Source organism: Archocentrus centrarchus, unplaced genomic scaffold (assembly GCF_007364275.1).
Source record: "Archocentrus centrarchus isolate MPI-CPG fArcCen1 unplaced genomic scaffold, fArcCen1 scaffold_42_ctg1, whole genome shotgun sequence".
Lineage (NCBI taxonomy): Eukaryota > Metazoa > Chordata > Actinopteri > Cichliformes > Cichlidae > Archocentrus > Archocentrus centrarchus.
The window spans coordinates 2,490,158-2,511,763 of record NW_022060268.1 but is presented as its reverse complement, the minus strand read 5'-3'; positions in this window follow the sequence as shown (position 1 = coordinate 2,511,763).

Genomic DNA, 21,606 nt, shown 5'->3' with positions numbered 1-21,606 from the left:
CCCTGAACAGGATAAGTGGAAGAGAATGGATGGATGGATGGATGGATGGATGGATGGATGGATGGATGGATGGATGGATGGATGGATGGATGGATGGATGGATGCTTAAATAGTTTTTTGCTGATTTTAGAGACAGGACCAAAGAAATGCTGTGGAAGAGAAACAAAGATTAATAATAACTAATGATTAAATGCAGAGTTGGGTATGAACAATATTTAGTACTTATCAGCTGCAGGTACAAAATACATTTGACTGTGCATGTGACAAATAAAACTTATCTTTTCTTATTAAGAAGAGTAAAAAGAGGTGAATGAAATGAAACAGTGCATTATGTGAACCCCCCAGCAGCCTGACCCTATAGCAGCATAACTAAGGGAGGGTTCAGGGTCACCTGATCCAGCCCTAACTATAAGCTTGATCATAAAGGAAAGTTTGAAGCCTAATCTTAAAAATAATAATAATAAATACAAGGAGCATACTGCTCTCATTCAAAGTCAGAAAGTAAAAATGAGCTTTACGATGTGATTTAAGACCAGCCGGGGGTGGGGGGTGGTGGTGGTGGGGGGGGGGGGGGGGGCTGTCCTAATATGGGCAGAGAGATGCTTCTGGAGTTTGGGGGCTATATCTGAAAAAGCTCGCTCAGCAGTTACTGGGGGACCTGGAGAACTTTAAGACCATCCATGCTATGATGTCCTTTAGACACTCCAGCAGTGGTTTACGGGAGCTCCACTATTTTCTTTTTACTGGCATGTAATTATATTTATTAAAATAGCTGCTAGGTGGCGTTAAAAAGAGAAAAGAAAAATCAATCCCGGGGGAGAGAACATAAAGGTCAGTCCACATGACAGAGGAGCTGAGGAAGATCCAGAGTCACCGAGGTGAAGTGAGAAGGTCCTCAGTGATAAATAGGACCTGAGCAACTCTAAGACCATGAGACAGGAGGATGGTGGGGTCTGCTGTGTCAGGATAGCAGTCAGATCTAAAAGCACGAATAGTGAAGTCACCTGAGTCAGTAGTTGGTAGTTCCCTGAGTCGAGCGTTCATTTGTCCTCATCAAAACATGTGCTGCTCGTGTGGTTAACTGCTGAGAGAAGCTGAAACCTGTGTGTGACAGAGCTGTGTGATTGAGACCAGTGGGAAATGATCAGAGGGTAAAACACAGTGTCACAAACCACAGAGTGTTTAAGGTTCAGTTCAGCAGCTTTTTAAGTGCTGTGAAACTCCTGAAACATGAAGAGTGACAGCAGAGGAGGGCCCGGAGATGTCACCAGATACTGAGCCTGTGAAGAGAGCTGAAATGGATCCAATGCATACTGAGAATGAACTATTTAGCTTCCATTTAACTACAGTAAACTAGTTGTAATGAAAGGTGAGTGAGATTGTAACAGTTCACCAGGAAGAGCAGCACCCAGAGGTGAAAGGGCAAACTAACCCAGCTCTTTCCTTCAGGTACATGTGGAGACGGTCAGTGAGGTGATTATAATATATCATAATACTGAGGGCGGAGCATCACAGAGGTGCTGTGATTCTGAGCAAAGGGAGAAAGTAAAGTGACATCATGGCGATGTTTCATCTGTTGATGCATTTAGACTCGAGTTTAAAGTAACAATGAAAATAGCTCAGTTTGAAGAGAATATGCTCTCTGTCAATCATTTTTCCAAAGCACTCTGCATACTGTGCTGCACAGTTATTGATAATCATTTGAATTCAGTTCAGTGGTCACAAAAATCAGTTTGGTGGGAAGTCAGAGTTCACAGGGAGGTGAAAAGGAAACAGCTGTTCAGTCACTCGTTGACATGTTTTTGTCTTCAGGACCAAAAACTTTGATTCCTTCAACACACCTGATGGACGCTGACGTCATCACACAGACAGCTGAGGACACAGGTAGGCTGTGTTTACCTGTACTACTGTTATCACTGAACTCCAAACAGATACACAGCTTTACTAAAGTGGAGCACAGAACAGAGACATGAAAATCAAATCATTTTAGAAACATTTGAGCCTGAAAGGATAAAGTGATTTTCTCCCAGCTTCAGTTTAACAATTTGGTGCAAAGTCTCAGGTACTCAATTTTTTCTGACCAGCGTTTCATATATTTGTTGCATAATCGATTTTTTCTTAATAAGGTTTTTCTTTTTTGTTGTTGGTGGGATTGTAAATCACTCACCATCAGAGAAGCCCCTTACTGTGCACACTCATCTGTCCCACTTTTACATAGGTGAAAAACCACAGACACCACAGAAGAAGTTAAAATGAAATTAATAATGTTTTTTTCTGTGTAAACGGGAAACTGAGGACAGAGCTGCAGACCTCCTGTGAACACCGTTTCACTCTGTTAGTCTCATGGTGATGTCTCACAGTGGGAACATTTACAGACAGACAGCAGCTTCCTCCTTCTGGAAGCAAGTGAGGAAGATGTTCTGCTTCCAGTTTATCCTGACATGAACCGGGATTGATGAGCAACTGATCAAATCAAACTGCTGCTGATCTGAGTCTCTGACAAAGGCTGTCCATGAGTTGAAGACAGAGCTGATCGTCACTCTCATCACTTCAAACTGACTGGATAAATATCCATCCATCCATTCTGTCCCACTTATGCAGGACCAGGTGACGGGGGCAGCAGCCGAAACAGGGAAGCCCAGACTTCACTCTTTCCAGCCACCTCCACATGCTCATCAGGAGAGACGCCAAGGCGTTCCCAGGCCAGCCAAGAGATATAATCTCTCAGCCCTAGAACATCCAGAGCCATCAGGAACTCGTCCACCCCAGATGCACTGCCTCCATGGAGTTGTTTAACCACCTCAGTGACCTTACCCCCGGTGATGGGTGAGTCATCTCCCTCATCCCCAGACTCTGCTTCCACTACAGAAGGCATGTCAGTTGGATTCAGGAGGTCTTCGATGTATTCCCTCCACCATCCGACTATAGCCTCGGGTGAAATCAGCAGCACCCCACCTGTACTATAAACCATGTGAGTGGAGCACTGCTTTTCCCTCCTGAGTCACCTGATGGTTTAAATGAATGAATGAATGAATGATACTTTATTGATCCCACAATGGGGAAATTACAGTTAACAGAACACCATCCAAGAAGACAAACAGAACAAACATGGGGAGACAGGTGAACTGTGGCCATGCTGCCCCCCTTCTGGAGGTGCTGCCATTACAAAGACAGAAACAATAGTGAAAACATATAGGGATGAGTGAGGAAAAAAATCATCTCATACTTTGTATAGATATACACATACACAGTATAAGGTTACAAAAACCACTGTGATAGTGCAGGAAACACATGGCATATAACATGGGAGCACTAGGGTGGGGAGGGATGGAAGGAAGCCAGCGGAGGCGAGGGGGGGGGGGGGGGGGTCGGGCTACTGTGGGGCTGACTCAAACTCCCTCCTCAGCTAACAGCTCTGATAAGATGTAGAGTTCATCAGCAGCGAGGTCAGGGAGATCAGTCCAACACAGGTCAGAGGAAGACAGGACGGCGGGGGTGTAGAGCATCTGTTTACAAACATCCAGGAGACAATTTGATAAGCAGCAGTCCAAGAACATCAGGGAGCCAAATTCCTGATTCTAGGACTTGTTTTGGTACAGACTGTATTGATTCATTTGCTGACAGCCTTCAGTCTTACTGGCACCTCTCTGTGGCAAAAAAAATCCAATCATCTGAATCTTCTCGGTTTGTTCCTTCGCCGTGCAGAAACAGATACATACATCTCCAAGATCTTACCCCTCAGAATCAGTTTGAGTCTGTACCTTCCTGCAAATGTGTGTGTGTTCCCTTGACAATACGACCAGGCACGTCATCAAGAGAGGCAAAGGGTCACACACTAACAAGAGGAGCCCACAGAGAACCTATAACGCTCATCTTGAAAGAGCAAATATGTTTGGCACAACAGTGCTCTCAGATCACAGTTCTGCTTGCAAGATCTGCCAGACATGACAGGCTTTAAAAAAAAAAAAAAATCAAGAGAGGCACTAAGCAGCAACGCAGGGTAAGAAAGGAAGGGTTGGGGAGGGAAGAAAAGTGCGTCTGTCTCCACTGAGGAGCTAAAAAAAAAATCACATTGCCAGAATCACTTCAATGGTTTCCGAAAGTCTTTTTCCATAGCCACCCAGGTTTTTCCTTCAACCACTGCCCGAGCTGCGTTCCAAATGGCCTTCTGATACCTGTCAGCTGCCTCCAGAGTCCTACAGGGTAACCAAGTCCGATAAGACTCCTTCTTCAGCTTGATGGCTCCCTTCACCTTCAGTGACCACCATCTGGTTCGGGGTTACCACCACGACAGGCACTAACCACCTTGCAGCCACAGCTCTGAGCAACAGCCTCAACAATGGAGGTGTGGAATATGGTCCATTTGGACTCAATGTCCTCAGCCTCCCTCGGAATGCTGTCGAAGTTCTGCCGGAAGTGAGATTTGAAGATTTCGTGGACTGGGGCTTCTGCCAGGCATTCCCAGCACAACCTCAGAATACATTTAGGTGCACCAGGTCTGTCCAGGATCTTCCCTGGACAGAACTCACCACTGTCACCACCATCAGTTGATAGCTCCACTCCTCTCTTCCCCTGAGTGTCCAGAACATATGTCTGGTGATAAACTGTGGTTTGTCCATAAAGTTCAACAACAAAACACCATTTGGGTTCAGATCAGGCAGGCTGTTCCTCCCAATCACACCCCTCCAAGTCTCACTGTCATTGCCCACATGAGCGTTGAAGTCTCCCAGCAAGGAGTCTCTCATGCACTGGTGAAAACTCTGACATACAGACATCAAACCAGGGGGATACAAGAATACCCACCCCAGCTCGCTGCCCTTCACCGAGAGCAACTCCAGACTGGAACAGAGTCCAGCCCCTCTTCAGGAGACTGGTTCCAGAGCCCAGGCAATGTGTTGAGGTGAGCCCAACTATATCTAGCTGGTATCTCTCAACCTCATTCACTAGCTCAGGCTCCTTCCCCACCAGAGAGGTCACATTCCATGTCCCCAATGCCAGTCTCGATAGCCGGGGATCAGTCTGCCAGAGCCTCCGCCCTTGTCCACTGCCCGACACACACTGTACCTGATCCCTATGTAGTGTCTGATCGATCTGTGTGTTAAATTGTGTGCATCTATGTATAGGTTTTCTCCATTAGGATTATGGCCTTGAGTCAGGGCTGCTTTAGGAGTGAATGGTATGAGAGAGTGTAACCTTTTGTTGCTCTCTCTAAAAAAGGAATGACCTCACATACATGCAGGAAATAAGCTATACCTGGTTATTCAGAAAATACTTTATGTAGTGTCTGTATTGTTCTGTTAAACTTTCTATGTGTATGCATATATGGTCCCTTTCTTTTAGCCTTTATTGATTGTGCAGAAGGGTAACCTGAGCTTTAAGGTCTGGCCTCAAGCCAGAAGGAATGCATAGAATGTCCTTGTAGCTCTCTGGCTTGCCATATAAGGAATGACCATATGTTTAGCTGTAGGTTAGGAGGCTGAAGTTTGTTTTTATAACCATATATGGAAGTTAGGATGTGGGGGTTGCCAACACTACACTATATAACCTTTGTCTTTTCTTAGGTCTCACGAGCTAGGGCGATTAGAGACTTACCCTCTCCCAGGTCGCAAAGGAAAGCGCCTGTTTTGACACTGTCTGTTTCTTTGCAATAAACTTTTGTATATATGCATTAAGACATTTGTCAGCGAGGATTTTTTCCCAAGAACACATCACTGAATACACCTTAAATTTTGGCGTCACGGATTGAGACAGCTTGTGATGACTGCAGCCTGACGACTCGACGGTCCAGCTTTCTGCTCAGAGGCCAGTAAAGAGGGTGAGTGTGTGCTCCCTTTATTTTGAGCCAGCTGTTTCCCGTTTGAGCGGCTATCAGAGCTGTTAATGTCACACTGAAAAAGCCCTGTGTGTGGGGTTTATAGTGTTTGTGTTTTTTGGGGTGACCTCGTTCTAAATTTTAAGAGAAGGGATGAATATAGTGAAAAGAGAAGTGCACAGCTTATCAGTAATGGTAAAACAGCATTAATTAATACTATGCTTGACAATTAGTGGGCCCATTTTCTGATTGTCTCAGTCATGTGTTTTATTCTTGCTAAGCCTTGAAAACTGAAGCTTGATTAAGTAGTGGATCCAGAAGTGTGTAACCTGGCCAGGGAAGAGATTATAGAGAATAAGAGAAGTGATAAATAAAGGAAAAGAGCATACATGATAGGTATGCAAGTGTTAAGAGAAATAGCCGCTTAATTGGGTTAAGCCTTCTATAATGGAGCTGCTTTAGGCAGGCCTAAATCCTGATTAAACATTAGAATTGGTTAATTAGGTCAGTTTTTTTGTTTGGGAGGAAAACTGGAAGTGCAAAAAGTTCTATGGAAAAGGTTTTCATCACTGCTGACGAGTTGTGTATGATATAACCTTCTATTTGAATTTGCACTTGGTTAAGAGGTAGCATAAATTTGTATCCTAGAACTAGATGAGAAGAAGCGGCAGTGGCAGAGAAGAAAAAGTCGACTAGTCTGTGTATTTCTGTTTCATGTTGAGCGAGACGTGTCTGTGGAATTGGTTTCTTTCTTTTTGTGAGGTTGAGGCCCCACCTGACTTCCCTTGCTCTTTTGTGTCAGTCTAAATGTTTATGTGAATTGGGATGTTGTTTGTCCTTTATGTCTGTGTGTGCGTATGTGTAACTGCAGTACACTATGCACAGATGTGTGTGTATGTTGGATAAGTTGGAGAAATGTGTGCGCATATGGAGAGCAGTAATTTCTGTGTGTGTGTGTGTCAGTGCTAGTGAATTTATGCTTTGTGTGTGAACTGGGTGTGTTGGCATATGTTTACGTGAAGGAAGGGATGTTTAGGTAAGAGTGTGAGACAGCACCCCAATCTTGTGTGTATGTAGGGCCCCCCCTCCCTTTTCTTTGTTCAGTGAGCAGGAGCTGTATGTATGTGTGTGTGTGTGTGGGGGTATGTGTGTGTGTCTCCTGCATTTGTGACTGACGTAGAATGTGTGTGTGTTGAAATGTTTTTTGTTGAATCTTTTTGATAATTGCTGCTGGACGGTGATTGGAAATAAAGGTTTCTGAATGTTGTTATTACTTAGAATATAAAAAGAATACAATACATGAGCTGCCCTTATTGTTAAAAGTCATGAGCCCTTGTGAAGGACAAAATCCATGAGCCTTCACAAGAGAGACATTTGATAGCCATTTTTTCCCTGGAGACTTTTGTTAGTTTTATTATCTGTCATTAAAATATATATATATATATATGCATTTAAAAAAAAAAAGAGAGAGAGCGGGAAAAGAAAGAGAAGTCCTTTAATTGATTGTTATAAAGCCCCATCTATGAGCCCCAAAAACATACAGACTGCTGTGAGAGGTGTTTTGAGTGTGAAATAAACTTTTCTTATTAAAGAAATAAACCTTATTGTCATATGGAGTGTTATATGGAGAAAGAATCTGATGTGCAGAACTGTGTTAAATGTCAAACTAACCTTTGCCCCTTCTCTCCTTCTTTTTGCTTGAGTGAGAGAGAGAGAGACCAAGGGGGGGTGAGCTGAGCTGAGTGAATCCAGATGTGCCTGGACTGAATAGCCCTGCAAGCTGACTTCAGCAAAAGGCCAGTGTTTGTTTTTTCTTGTCAATCAAACTCCTTTGATAAAACACCACTTTCTAAAGTTCTTTAAACACACTTATTTTGCCTTCATTTATATACTATATAGGCACATACTTTGGTTTGGTGTTTTATACAATATATTTGCTTTCATTCTTTGCACAGACTTGGCACAGATTGACCGTATATTAGTGAACACAGTTTGAATTAGTTATTAAAAGTCCATAGGTCTTGAATTTGATTTATCTTGTATTGTGTTTGAGTATTTTGGTGTTTCATATAATATTTGTTTACTGGTTTGACAAATTTATACAGCATTTTGACGAATTTGTTTCACAAAAGACCGCGTGTCAAGTGAAATTTTTCGCAACAGCAGGCTTGCTGTTTCTTCTGGTGTTGGCAAACTTATCTTTACTAATTGTGCTACAATTATTAGCATTAAATAAGGTTGATGATATTAATCGCATAACTGAATAAATAAATAAATAGATTATTAATAAAAAAAAAAAAAAAAAAAAGGGGGAGTAAGCCAAAGATTCAAGAAAATTTTTGATTTTAAATCTAAATAAGGGAATAAATATAATTGCTAAAATGTCTAAGAAAGACATTAAAACTAAGCAAACAATCACACCAATTGAAGTGGTTCAGCAAAGTAATCCTTTGATTAAACCACTTATCGTAAAAGTGTCGAATAAATGGAATGAGCGTTGGCCAGATTTGGAAAAGCCCTGGCCAAAGGCAGGAACTCTCAACCCAGAAGTGATCAAAACTATGCAGGTGCTTGTGTCCACCTACAAACTAAATCAAAAGAAGGGAAAAACAGGACAACGACGAAAAGAGAAGAGACAAGTGGAGCTTGGAATTTTACAGCTGTTTGACATCGAAGGACAGAAGCTGGTACAAGCTACAAGAGAAGAGAGAGAAAAAAGCTTGAAAGAAATTGAGAAAAATACGAAACAAACGGAGACATTGATGGAAAAAATTAATCTGCCATTTTCACACTTGACTCCAGTACAAAACCCACCTCCATACGAACAGAAAGTGGAGTTTGAAGACGTCTACCCACAATTACCAGTACTCAATCAAGATGGCAATTATCACATTAAGGATGACAATGATCGAGTAATTGAAGTGGGACAAGCTGAGACCACTATAAAATTGACTCCAAGTTCTAAAAGTAAAAAGAAGACAGCAACCTTGAAGACTAGGAACAGAAGGATGGAAGGAGAACAAGGTGATGATGGAAACGACTTGGAAAGAACTGTGGGTGGATATGATCCTCAAATTAGACGCATATTAATGAAAGCAGAAAAGAAAGGAGGAAAGATGAAGAAGAAAGAAGACTCAGAAGACGACACTTCTGAGGAGAGTTTGAATGGAGACAGTGATGAAGAATGGGAAAGTAAAGATTCTTCTTCCAGAAGGTTCCTTCCATCCGCATCCAGCACAAGAATTGAAGAGGACAGACAAAGAACACTAAGAGACATTGAAAGAAGTATCGATGAGTGCTTGTCATTCCTGGATAAAGCTACTATTTCAACTACTCAAACCGCTTTGACAAATCAATTAAAGGAACTGAGGGCTCAGAAGAAAGAGCTTCAGAAGGAAGAATCTCAGAGATCAGCAATGACATTACGTCTAAGGAAGAGAAAAACGCCTGAAAAGATGTGTCCAGTAATCATAAGGGGACAGGCATTGGAGTATAAGCCCTGGCAGAATACGGACATGTCAGACATACTTGAGAAGCTCCCTACCCTTCAAGATGGTGCTCATCCGTGGATCTCAAAGCTGGAAGAGATAATGGTAGGAACACAACCAGCTATGGGAGATGTGAAGAGACTTTTGGCAAGTCTCCTTGGGATACCAGCAATGGAGGAGATTCTGCAGAAAGCAGGACTCAATGAATATGTGACGACTGCAGCAAATGATGCAGACCTCTTTGCTGCAAATAGAGGACGGATGTGGAGAGCTCTGAGAGACACATTTCCTACGAATGTGCACCCAGATAACATCTTTATTGAACCATTGGGACAGGAAGAAAACCCGAGAGCATATGTATCGAGAGCTCTTCAAGTTTGGAGGAATGTTACTGGAAATGATCCTGATTTGAACCAAATGGAACAATCAATTTTGAGAGCCAAGATACAGAAGGGACTACCTTTGCCAGTAAGAAGCAAATTGGCAGAAGTAGTTGGCCTTGGAAGCATGGAGAAAGGAATATACACGGATCACATTGCTCACCAAGTGGAATTATATCGCAAAAAGAACGTGACCAAAAAGAACAAGATCAAGAGACACTCAGGAAGCTCAATCAGATACAGCTGGGAGAGAGTAAGAGGAAGGAAAAGAAGCAAGCTGTTGTCATGCAAAGTCAGCCTCCAGTAAACCAACCAGCAATACAAGTGCAGCCCAATCAGGCTGAGCCTCAACCATTTCAGCTTTCATCGGTGGTTCCGGTTGCACCCTACCCCCAACCAGTGTTCAATTCAGTGCAGTCCTGGAGAATCAGAGGACGTGGAACACTGGGAAGAGGAAGAGGAGGTAGTTTTAACTCAAATTTACAACGGTCTTCAGAAAGATGCTACAATTGCGGACAATTTGGCCATTTGGCTCGAGACTGCAACAGTTCAGGAGGAAACTTCAGAGGAAATTTCAGAGGAGGATTCAGAGGCCAACCAAGAGGATCCAGGGGACCGGTTAACCCTTTCAGGGGGCCGGAACTAGGATTTTAGGGATGCCCAGAGAATCCGAGTGGGAGGTGTCAGCTGGTAGCATCAGGACCAGAAAAAGATCCAACAGTAAAGGTGGAAGTGAATAATCGCCAATTGGAGATGATGGCAGATAGCGGAGCAGCTTTCACCTGTGTGCGACCTGAAGATGCTACACATCTTCCTATGTCTGGACAATATGTGAGGACAATCGGATTTGAGGGAGTAAAGCAGCTGGTTCCTCTTACTAAGCCAATCGAGCTCTGCTATAAAAACCTGAAGACTACATTGCCCATACTGGTATCAGAACATACACCTGTGGCACTTTTGGGCAGAGATGCTTTGTGTAAATTAAATTGCACAATTAAATGTACACCAGACGGTTGTCTGGTGGATGTGCCAGAAGATGTGTCTCATCAATTATCAATGACAACAGAGACTGAAGCCTCGTTAGTATTTTGGATCGGAAATCTTGACACCGATTTCCTGGAACCAGTCAGACTATGGGAAAAATTTATTGTGGCAAATATACCAAAAGCGAGACTTCCTGAATACCCATTGCATTGTACACTTAAGTACTTCAAAGATGCTACAAAAGCAGATCCAGAAGAATGGTTGGGTCGTCAACCAGAACAAGTTCAACTTTCTTCAAATTGCATAATTTTGGGACCACAAGGAGCAGCTATGAAGATAGAAAAAAGTGAATTTTTGCAGAAAGAATTCAACGTTGAGAAAAGTGTGCCACATGTAACTTTGCTGGTGTCTGAAGAATACGAGCAGAAGGACCTTGGAGAAATGATGGAAAAAGCAGAAGGAGCTAGTTTTGCTCCACTTAAAGAAAACCATGCCATCTGGATGAGTGAGGATCGTCAATTTATCAAAATCATGATTTTTACTCAAGGAAAAGGACAGCCACAGACTGTACAAATGACTCATGAATCTATTTGCAGTGTTGAAGTCGACTCACATTTCCTGAAAGAGGAGATGCTACGACAAATTCCAGAATGCTTATGGTCCCAACATAGTACTGACATCGGATATGTGAAATCAGCGCAGCCAGTAAAAGTGGAACTTAGACCTGGAGTCAAACTCCCCTGGAAAAGTCAATATCCATTGAAAGAAGAGGCAATCCGAGGGATTGAACCACAAATTGAGGGACTTTTGAAAGCAGGTGTTTTGGAGATAACACAGAATCCACAAAGCAATACACCTCTGTTACCAGTGAAGAAACCGGATAACTCTTATCGTTTGGTACACGATTTGAGAGCAGTGAATGAAGTGGTTGCTGATTTTCCAGCTGAAGTTCCAGATCCGCATACTTTGTTGACTCAAGTCCCACCAGAAGCAACGCATTTTACAGTCTTGGACTTGTGTGGAGCATTTTTCAGTGTCCCACTTAGTACTGAAAGTCAAAGTTTGTTTGGATTTACATTCAGAGGACAACATTTTGTTTACAGACGGTTACCACAAGGATTTAAGCACAGCCCTCATATCTTCAATAAAGTGTTGAAAGACGACCTGGAAGGAATTGGTCAGGTGCTAAAGAGCACTGTCATTCAGTATGTGGACGACATTATGCTCTGTTCACCTGACGCAGAAACGTGTCACAAGGATTCAATGAAGTTGTTACAGATATTGGCAGAGAAAGGACATAAGGTTTCTCAGAAAAAGCTGCAGTACTGCCAGGAGAAAGTGGTCTACCTGGGACAGGTAATAACCAGAGGACATAGAAGTATTTCTCACAGTCAGTTGGAAGCAATCCGAAAGGCTCCAAAGCCCAGAACCGTCCGAGAGATGATGACATTTCTTGGGATTGCTGGCTATTCTTCAGCGTGGATTGAGGATTATGCTAGTTTGACAGGACCATTGAGAGCTATGATAAAGGACACTGGAAGCTCTCAGCTTCACTCTATGCTCTCTTGGACATCAGATGGCTTTGTAGCCTTTGAAACAATTAAACAAAGATTGCAAGAAGCTCCAGCTTTGGCGCTTCCAGATTACTCCAAGAATTTCTTGCTCTATGTGTCCACCTCTACAGGAGGCAAATATGCGTGTGCAGTCCTATGCCAACCAACTGGCACAGGAACAAATCCTCAGCCGATTTCTTATTACTCGACTGCTTATTCAGAAGTGGAGCAAGGACTACCACCATGCTACAGAGCCTTAGTGGGAGTCTCACTAATGTATGAGAAAGCATCAGCGATCACGATGGGTTATCCAGTGACAATACTTACTCACCATAGCCTTCGAAATTTGTTGAACTATGGTAAGTACACATTGACTATGCCCAGACTTCGAGAATATCACAGGCTGCTGGAGCAAGAAGACGTCACTTTGATGAGGTGCGTCACAACGAATCCAGCTGAGAGCTTGCCAACATTAGAAGACGGTGAACCACATGATTGCGTACGAGAAGCTGAGAAATATTCTAGGCTAAGGTCAGATCTACAAGCCCTCCCATTGCGTGAAACAGATCTGGAGCTTTGGACCGATGGGTCCTGTTATCGTGTGGGTGATAAGTTGAGTGCTGGCTACGCAGTGGTAAAAGCACAAGGATTAGATTTTGTTGTTGAAAAGGCTGAAGTCATACCTCAGCCAGCATCAGCACAACTTGCTGAACTTGTGGCACTGACGGAAGCATGTTTGCTTGCAGAAGGTAAGCGAGTGACAATTTATACTGACTCTGCTTATGCACATAATGTGTGTCACTTGTTTGGAGCAGTATGGAAAAGCAGAGGTTTTAGAAAGACAGATGGTTCGCCAATACGTCACCATGAACAAATAATTAAATTGTTGCAGGCCATGATGAAGCCTAAAGAAATAGCGATAGCTAAGTGTGCAGCACATAAAGCGGATATGTCAAGGGTCACGCAAGGTAACAAAGCAGCTGATGAAGCTGCAAAAGCGGTGACTGGCGCTAATAAAGTGGGTGAAGTTTTTCTGGTCACTCATGAAGTAGATTTAGAAGACAAAATCACGCTTAGGGATGTGATTTTAATGCAAGAAGCTGTTCCTGACCTTGATAAACAGCTATGGCTTGATCGAGGTGTCACCCAAGATTCTATGGGACTTTGGAGAAACCATGAGGGACTCATAGTAGCTCCCCCAGACCTTTTAGGTCTGATGATCCAAGAAGCGCATGGGTTAGCTCATGTGGCGAGAGGAGAAGTCAAGAGAAAGATCATTAAAGAGTATGGTTTTTGGGCACCATGTTTGCTTGAACAGATTGACTATGTCATAGGCAGATGTGTCATCTGTCTGAAAAACAACGTTCGAAGGGGGGTGACGGTTCTTCCTGGTCACATTCCGACTCCGAGGGGTCCAATGCGTGAACTAGTTGTAGACTTTGTTGACATGATAAAACCAGTTGAAGGTAAGAGATACATGCTCGTAGTGGTTGATAGATTTTCAAGATGGCCTGAGGCCTGCCCAACAAAGCGAAAAGATGCTCAATCGGTTGCCAATTTTCTGTGTAAAGAAGTGATTAGCAGATGGGGTTTTCCAGATCGTATCGCTTCAGATAACGGGAAGGAGTTTGTTGATAAGACAGTGAAACTGATTTTGAAAAAACTGGGGATAAAACAGCGTTTTGGTGCGGTTTATCACCCGCAAAGTCAAGGGATTTGTGAAAGAATGAATGGTGTACTAAAAAACCGTGTCGTTAAAATTTGTCAGCACACAGGCCTAAGAATGTAACGGAGATGTTTCAAGTGACTTTTAAGATACCATTTCAAAAACAGAGTAAAACTGTGAGTGTGAAACATCAACTGTTGCCAGGTAATGTAACTATAGGAAACTTTAAAGATATCTGGTGGGTTTGTGGTGATAAAGCATATTTATTTCTGCCATATGGGTGGACAGGATGCTGTTATATGGCAACTTTGAAATTGCCATATGAGGTTTTTACTATGCAGAGGGGTGAAGCACCCAATAAGAACCAATCCAATGAAATTTGGGGAAATAGAAGAAAAAGAGAACTTGCTCAATTTCATAACTTGGAATCTTATCATTGGAGAATAAATTTGGGAGAAAAATGGGGTATAGGAATTTTTCCATGGTATGGTGTTGTGTTTTTAGCAGATCACATTGATAACATTACATACACTTTACAGGGTTTTGCAAATGAGACCATTAAAGGATTTCAACTTTTGTCAAATACTCAAAGAAGTCACCGACTGACACTGTTGAAGCATGATATGGCTCTTGATTATATTCTGGCCAAACAAGGTGGCCTATGCATGACTTTGAATTTAACAGGAGAAGCATGTTATACATTAATACCAGATAGTTCAGATAATATCACTAGTGTCATTGATGCATTGAGACATATTAGAGATGCATTTGGTCCGTCAGAAGGAGCTGGATGGTCAGCTAATGCTTGGTTGCAGGATAAATTGGGACCAATGGGCGCAATATTGGTTCAAATTGTGATTGCAGTCATTCTATCATTATGTGTGATGTTTTGTTTTTGCACAGTGCTGTTGACTTTTGCGAAAGCAATGATATTGAGATGGGTTGGAATAGTTATGCCTAGTGATCGAACTCAGATGCCATTAATACAAACAACTGATATGGATGAGGAGGAAGATGTGGTGATAGGAGGAGTGGTGGAGAGATATCCATTTTGATCTTCTTTATTGTACTTTTAATATTTAGCCTTATTATACTCTTAAATATTTACTCTCATATTATTAATTTTCCTTATTTCTTTACTGATGTTTATTATAACAGTGTGATGTTTTCCAAGGGGGGAAAAGAGAAAAGTAAGATAAATTGGAAATGCAAAAATGGGAAATAGGAAATTTCACATTTATCTAAAAAATATAAAATAAAATTTTTACATTTGATGTTTTCAATGTTATTTCTTGCTTTTACAAAAGATACTGTTCAGTGTTTCTTGTCTCTTTCAGAAAAGGTGGTTGGGAACCCGCTGAGATGAGGGGTTCATATAAATGGACAATAAAAAGAACTGAGATGCTTTGAACCAACACAGTATGGACACCACATGATGGAGCCAACGTGGCTGGAGACCTACAGCTGATATTCAAATGTTTGGCTGAATTTACATGATAATAAAATATTGTTTCATTGTATGTACACTATAACACAATAGTTGGACTTGTGACAGTTTTCTATGTATGCACAACATTTTTGGCTAAATTAATTCAAGAATGATGTCTCTGTCGTTTGGTAAGTACACTGGGACCTCAGAGGTTTTATTATTTTATTCGATTCTAGGGAGAGAAATGGATAGGCAGGGAGAGGTCCATAAGAGAGGTCCGATGGGTCGACCAGCTGATCTAATGGACACTTTTTTTGATTTTCTTTGCTGAGGCTTTCTTGTGTATTTGCTAAATGGTAATATGACAATCATTAACACTCCCTTTGTCTTTTTGAGTTCCTCTGGGGTACGAAAGGTGATCGCTGTGGGCAGCAGGGTCGTGGGAGAATTTTTCCAGCCTTGATTGTGTTAAGATGGTCATTTAAGAAAGAAAGCTGCCAGGCAGGGGTTTTTTTGCTCCCACACCTCATAGGAAATCAGAAAAGAGTTTTGTTAAAATCATGCTATGGGAGAAACTGTTATTTGGAATAATAATAAGTATCTTTGTTTTTGAGACTTACTTGGAAGTCTCAAAGGGGGGAAATATGTAGTGTCTGATCGATCTGTGTGTTAAATTGTGTGTTAAACTGCATCTATGTATAGGTTTTCTTCTTTAGGATTATGGCCTTGAGTCAGGGCTGCTTTAGGAGTGAATGGTATGAGAGAGTGTAACCTTTTGTTGCTCTCTCTAAAAAAGGAATGACCTCACATACATGCAGGAAATAAGCTATACCTGGTTATTCAGAAAATACTTTATGTAGTGTCTGTATTGTTCTGTTAAACTTTCTATGTGTATGCATATATGGTCCCTTTCTTTTAGCCTTTATTGATTGTGCAGAAGGGTAACCTGAGCTTTAAGGTCTGGCCTCAAGCCAGAAGGAATGCATAGAATGTCCTTGTAGCTCTCTGGCTTGCCATATAAGGAATGACCATATGTTTAGCTGTAGGTTAGGAGGCTGAAGTTTGTTTTTATAACCATATATGGAAGTTAGGATGTGGGGGTTGCCAACACTACACTATATAACCTTTGTCTTTTCTTAGGTCTCACGAGCTAGGGCGATTAGAGACTTACCCTCTCCCAGGTCGCAAAGGAAAGCGCCTGTTTTGACACTGTCTGTTTCTTTGCAATAAACTTTTGTATATATGCATTAAGACATTTGTCAGCGAGGATTTTTTCCCAAGAACACATCACTGAATACACCTTACCTACAATGCCTACTGTGGGTGGTGAGCCTACAGGAGGGTGGGCCCATGTCATCTCTTCCAGACACCACCAGATGCTCTCCCTCGAGCTCCTCCCAGGCTTGGCTCCAGGGTGGGGCCCCGGTCACCCTATCCCAGGTAGTGTAAACAGTTCCCTTGTTGGTATTTCCCTAAGTGGTCTTCTGAACTGCTGTTTTTCTGGACCCTCACCAGGACCAATTTGCCATGGGAGACCCTACCAGGGGGACAAGCCCCCGGACAACATAGGTCCTGGGATCACTGGGACACACAAATCCCTCCACCATGATAAGGTGGTGATTCACGGAGGAGAAACTGCTGCTGATCTGAGTCTCTGACAAAGGCCATCCACGAGGTGAAGAGAGCTGATCGCCACTTTCAGGAACCACTTCCAGGAACCACTTCCATCATTTCAAACTGACTGGATAAATGTTCAAAACCTTTATGAACACTCAGGTTTACATGAAAAACTGGAACTGTAATTTTAACAGGTCCAATACACATTTAATCAGATTCACGTGGAACGTTTCTCAGTGCACGCGTTCCAGGCATACAGATTATATCGACGCACAATGTCCAAATTCAGGGGCCGCATCGTTCAAAGGACCCGGCCCACGTCCTTTGCAGCCCACGAAGACCGCAAAGACCGGAAGTGAGCGGCTAGCCTTCATATCAGCGTCACCTGCCGTCACCTCTGCGTAGATCATGTCGCCTAGCAACGTGAGTGCGAAGCACAGCTGTGTAAAGCAGCTGGTTAAACGAAGAACGAACTTTTTCTCCTTTTTGTGGTTTAATTTTAATTCTTTAATTCAAAATAATCTGTTAAAACAAGCATAACACATTTCAACATCAAGGAATACAGCTGAGAGAATGATTAATTTCCAACTATATTAAGTGAGACATTAATGTTGAATAAAACTATCCAGTTATGATGCTTAACTTTAATTTCAGGTGTTTGCTTATCACAGGAGCACTTCCACCCTTCATTGGTCTGTGTAGTAGACTGGTGGGAAAATAAACAACATTTTGAAGTTTAAGCTGATGTATATTGATTCATTCATCAACTAAACTTAAATTAATATTTTTCATGTCAAATATTGAAATGTGATTAAAATGCGATTAATTTCGATTAATTAATTACAAAGCTTGTAATTAATTCGATTAATTTTTTAATCGAGTCTCACCCCTAGTATGAACATAACAGATGTTATTTGATATTTCTCTGGAGTTGCAGCTCAGGTTGCAGCATAGATTTCCCACTCAATAATTACCAGTAATTAACACATAATGCATCTGCACAAGTGTAAGTGTGTGCAACGTCGCTGGCCATTTACATAAGTTAGATTGTAGGGCCTGAGGGACTCAAGGCTGCAGAATAAATTCAATTCAGTTTTATTTATATAGAGCCAAATCACAGCAAACAACCTTATATTGAAAGGTAAAGTTCCTCCAATAAATCAGTCAGGAGTATAAGGAGATGTGACAAAATCATTTCAACAATTGTCTTTTAGGATATGATATAAAGATCTTTTTTCCTCTTAACAGCTACTACCATTCTGCCATGATCACTGGTCATGACAGACCAGAGAATCATGTCTGATTGCAGGTTGATTGTGGTGATTTCAGTTTGGAACCTGAGCTGGCAGTTGAGATCCACAGCTGCCATTTCATCAGAGAAGGAGGAGGTGCCCACAATATCACACAATCAGAGAAATCAGTCCTGACAGGATAACCCACCTTGATGTTGGAGATGGGTGCTCCCTGGTCGGTTCCAGCCTGTGAACCAGCTGTGCGCCAGCTTCCTCAAGACTCGATCATGGTGCCACCTGTATTGCCCCTGGGCTGTTATGCAGCGTGACAAGACGTGCTGCAGGCTTGGATTTGGTGCATTGCAGAGTTGCCATATCATGATCCTGGGCTGGTTGCCCAGTGTTTTGTGTTTTTGTTCTTTGATATTCTGTTAAATGTATTTTGTGTTAGTTTGGATTCTGATGTATTTTTGGATGTGGATTGTTTTTGTGTTTCAGGTTGTGCTGGTGTCTGTCTCCTGCCTCTTGGATATTTCCTCAGAGTTTTGTTCAGCCACTGAGTTTCTTATTGTTTACAGACTTCACTTTTCTCCTTTCTCCTAACCAGTGTAGTTAACATCCTTTAAATCCCTCCCATTCATTTATTTTTTTCTAGAACCAAAATCAACCACACTTCACTGTGATCACATTGGAATCTATATGGGACAGTGTTTTGTGGGGCATATCTTTGTGCTGTTAACTGTGGCTTGAGCTTCTCAAGCTGAGAGGCTAGCAGCTTCCTGGTTAGTTATGAATGATAAACCACTGGTCTCTAAAAAAAATTGATTGGAGACTGCTGTGCTGTCTCTGCTTTCACTGCTCTGAGATCATTTCCCATCTACTCTCTATCAGCATTTGGACCCCAACGCAGGACACAAGGCAAGAGCTTCAATACAACTTAGCTTTTATTGCAAATGCTTAAAGTCAAAAGCTGGTCAGGAGTCAGCTGCACAAGGAAACTCAAAATACACAAAAGGCTTACAGCAGGAACATCAAGCGAGACGTTAACAGTGACGAGGACCTGAACAACGAACCAAAGAACACTGAGACCTTACATACACAGAGGGAACAAGGGGTGAGTGCAAACAGCTGGGCACCATAGGAGAAATAAATTAATATAATAACACAGGAAGTAAAACTCAACACAAAACACAGGGAACACGGGACTGCCAAAATGAAACAGGAAGTAACTAAACATAACAGACGCAGACCTAACACAGAATAACCGACAAAGGAAACATTACACAAAGAAACAACAGGAAGGGAAACTAAACAGAACAACCAAAACAACAAACTGAAAAACTAAACACTAAGAACACAACCAGAAAAATACAACCAAACAGAGCTAACAAAAGGAACTCAAACACTGGGCCATCAGCCCAGGACCACGGCAGCATTAACAAGTAAACGAGTGATTTATCATTGTAACGGAGCAGTTTCCTCTTCCCCGCTGATGTGTGTGATGTAGAGGAGTCAGAGTGCAGCGTGAAGAAGGTCTGAATCAGTCCTTTCAGCACTTTAGCAAAGAAAGCCTTGATGATGGAGAGACGTCAGCTCCTGTTACGGCTGCTTTCATCAAACAGGAAGTTGAGCAGGTGGAGGCTCAGCAGCACTTTCACATTAACACCTGTGAGAAATCACTTGGTTGGCTGAATGTCCAAAGTTGAAGCAGCTGTGTTTCTGATCCACCACCTTCATGTTTCCTTCATATTTGAAAAGGAGGTAGAGCAGGTCACCTACCAATTGGAAGACTGGCGGTTCAATTCTGGCTGCATGCCAAAGTGTCCTTGAGCAAGATGCTGAACCCCAAGTTGCTCTCCAATGAAGGCTTTGTAGTGTGAATGTGTATTAATGTCAGACAGTAAGCACTTAACTTAGATTCATATGGAAGTGCTAGCATGAATGTAAACATGTTGTATTAGTGCTTTGAGAGTAGAAAAGAGCTACGAACTAGTCCATTTACCTACTGACAGGTAACCATGTGACACAGAGCTCAGCCTGTGAATCCAGCTGTTTTTAGTTCACGTGTAAAATCCAGCTGTAGGTCTGTGTTTGTTTAGCAGCTGTTTATTTAGAGCTGCTGCTCCTCACAGGACAGCCACTACAAACAAATCAAAATCAAATCAAATCAAATCAAATCAAATCAAGGTTTATTTGTCACATACCTGGTCATACACAGTACAACTGGCAGTGAAATGCTTTTTGTGACTGCTCCGCCACACTGATTACAAAACTACAGAATCGTTAAAAAAAATATATTATACAGAAATAGAATGTATTTTAAAAAGTATAAGTATACAAACATTAGAAACATTAACAGTATAATTAAAAAGAACAAATTAGACAAATTAACAAATTAAATTAAGTAAACCTTATAATTAAAAAGAACGAATTAAATTTAGTAAACAAAATTAACAAAAAATCTGATTTTATAGAATATGATGCATTAATGCACATTCAACACTCATGCAGCTCAGCCTCACTGTGACAACGCAGCAGCGTGATGAGCTGATGATGTTAACAGGGAAGTGGTGAAGCGGATGTGGCACTCTGCTGGCAGTCATCGACCCGACAACATGAAGACTTTATGTGTGTCTCTGGTCCTCGGTGAGTCAAACACTCATTCATATTCATATTCACATTCATATTGATCCACAGTCTCTAAAGGAGGAAGGAGGAACTGATCGTTCCTCTGAAAGGAACTCTGTGTGCATCTGTTGACTTTGGTCTGTTTCAGGCAGAGTTCACTCTTCTTTTGTCTTTTGGGTTATTTAATACCCAGCTGTGAAGTTGGACAAGAACCAAGCAGAGATGTTATTTGCTTATAATGAAGTTCACACTTGAAATCAACAAGAAAACAAAAAATGTACAGAAAGTCCTTTCAAACGCGTGATGAAAGTGTTTTTACTGTGAGTTAAAGTTGTCTCAGAAACACGTAAAACCTGCTGAAGGCTCAGAACTGTCAGCAGTTAATTAATTCTGGACTAATGCAGCAAACGCAACCGTGTGTTCTGGACTGACTGACGGAGCTTCATGCCCAGCTTAATGTCTGTATGAGAAGACTGAATATGAAGGCCTCTTTTCATCAAACATCTTTTCACTCAGGAAACCACAGCTGCTGGCTGCAGGTACCACTTGTTCTTCTAATCATATCGCCTCTGTTAGTCAGACGCACTTCCTGTCAGGTTTGGGCTGTGGCCGACGAGGCAGAGGACCCCAATGCAGGACTCGAAGCGAGGAGCTTAATTTAACTCTTTAAGTTTAATATCAACTTAGATTGAGCAAAACAGCATAACTTGGTAACATACTTGAAGCGTAGACATAAACCTGAACCATAAACAGGGACATGAAGCACAGACATAAAGGCTCACAGTAGGAAAAAACCAACAATGACGCAACAACAAGA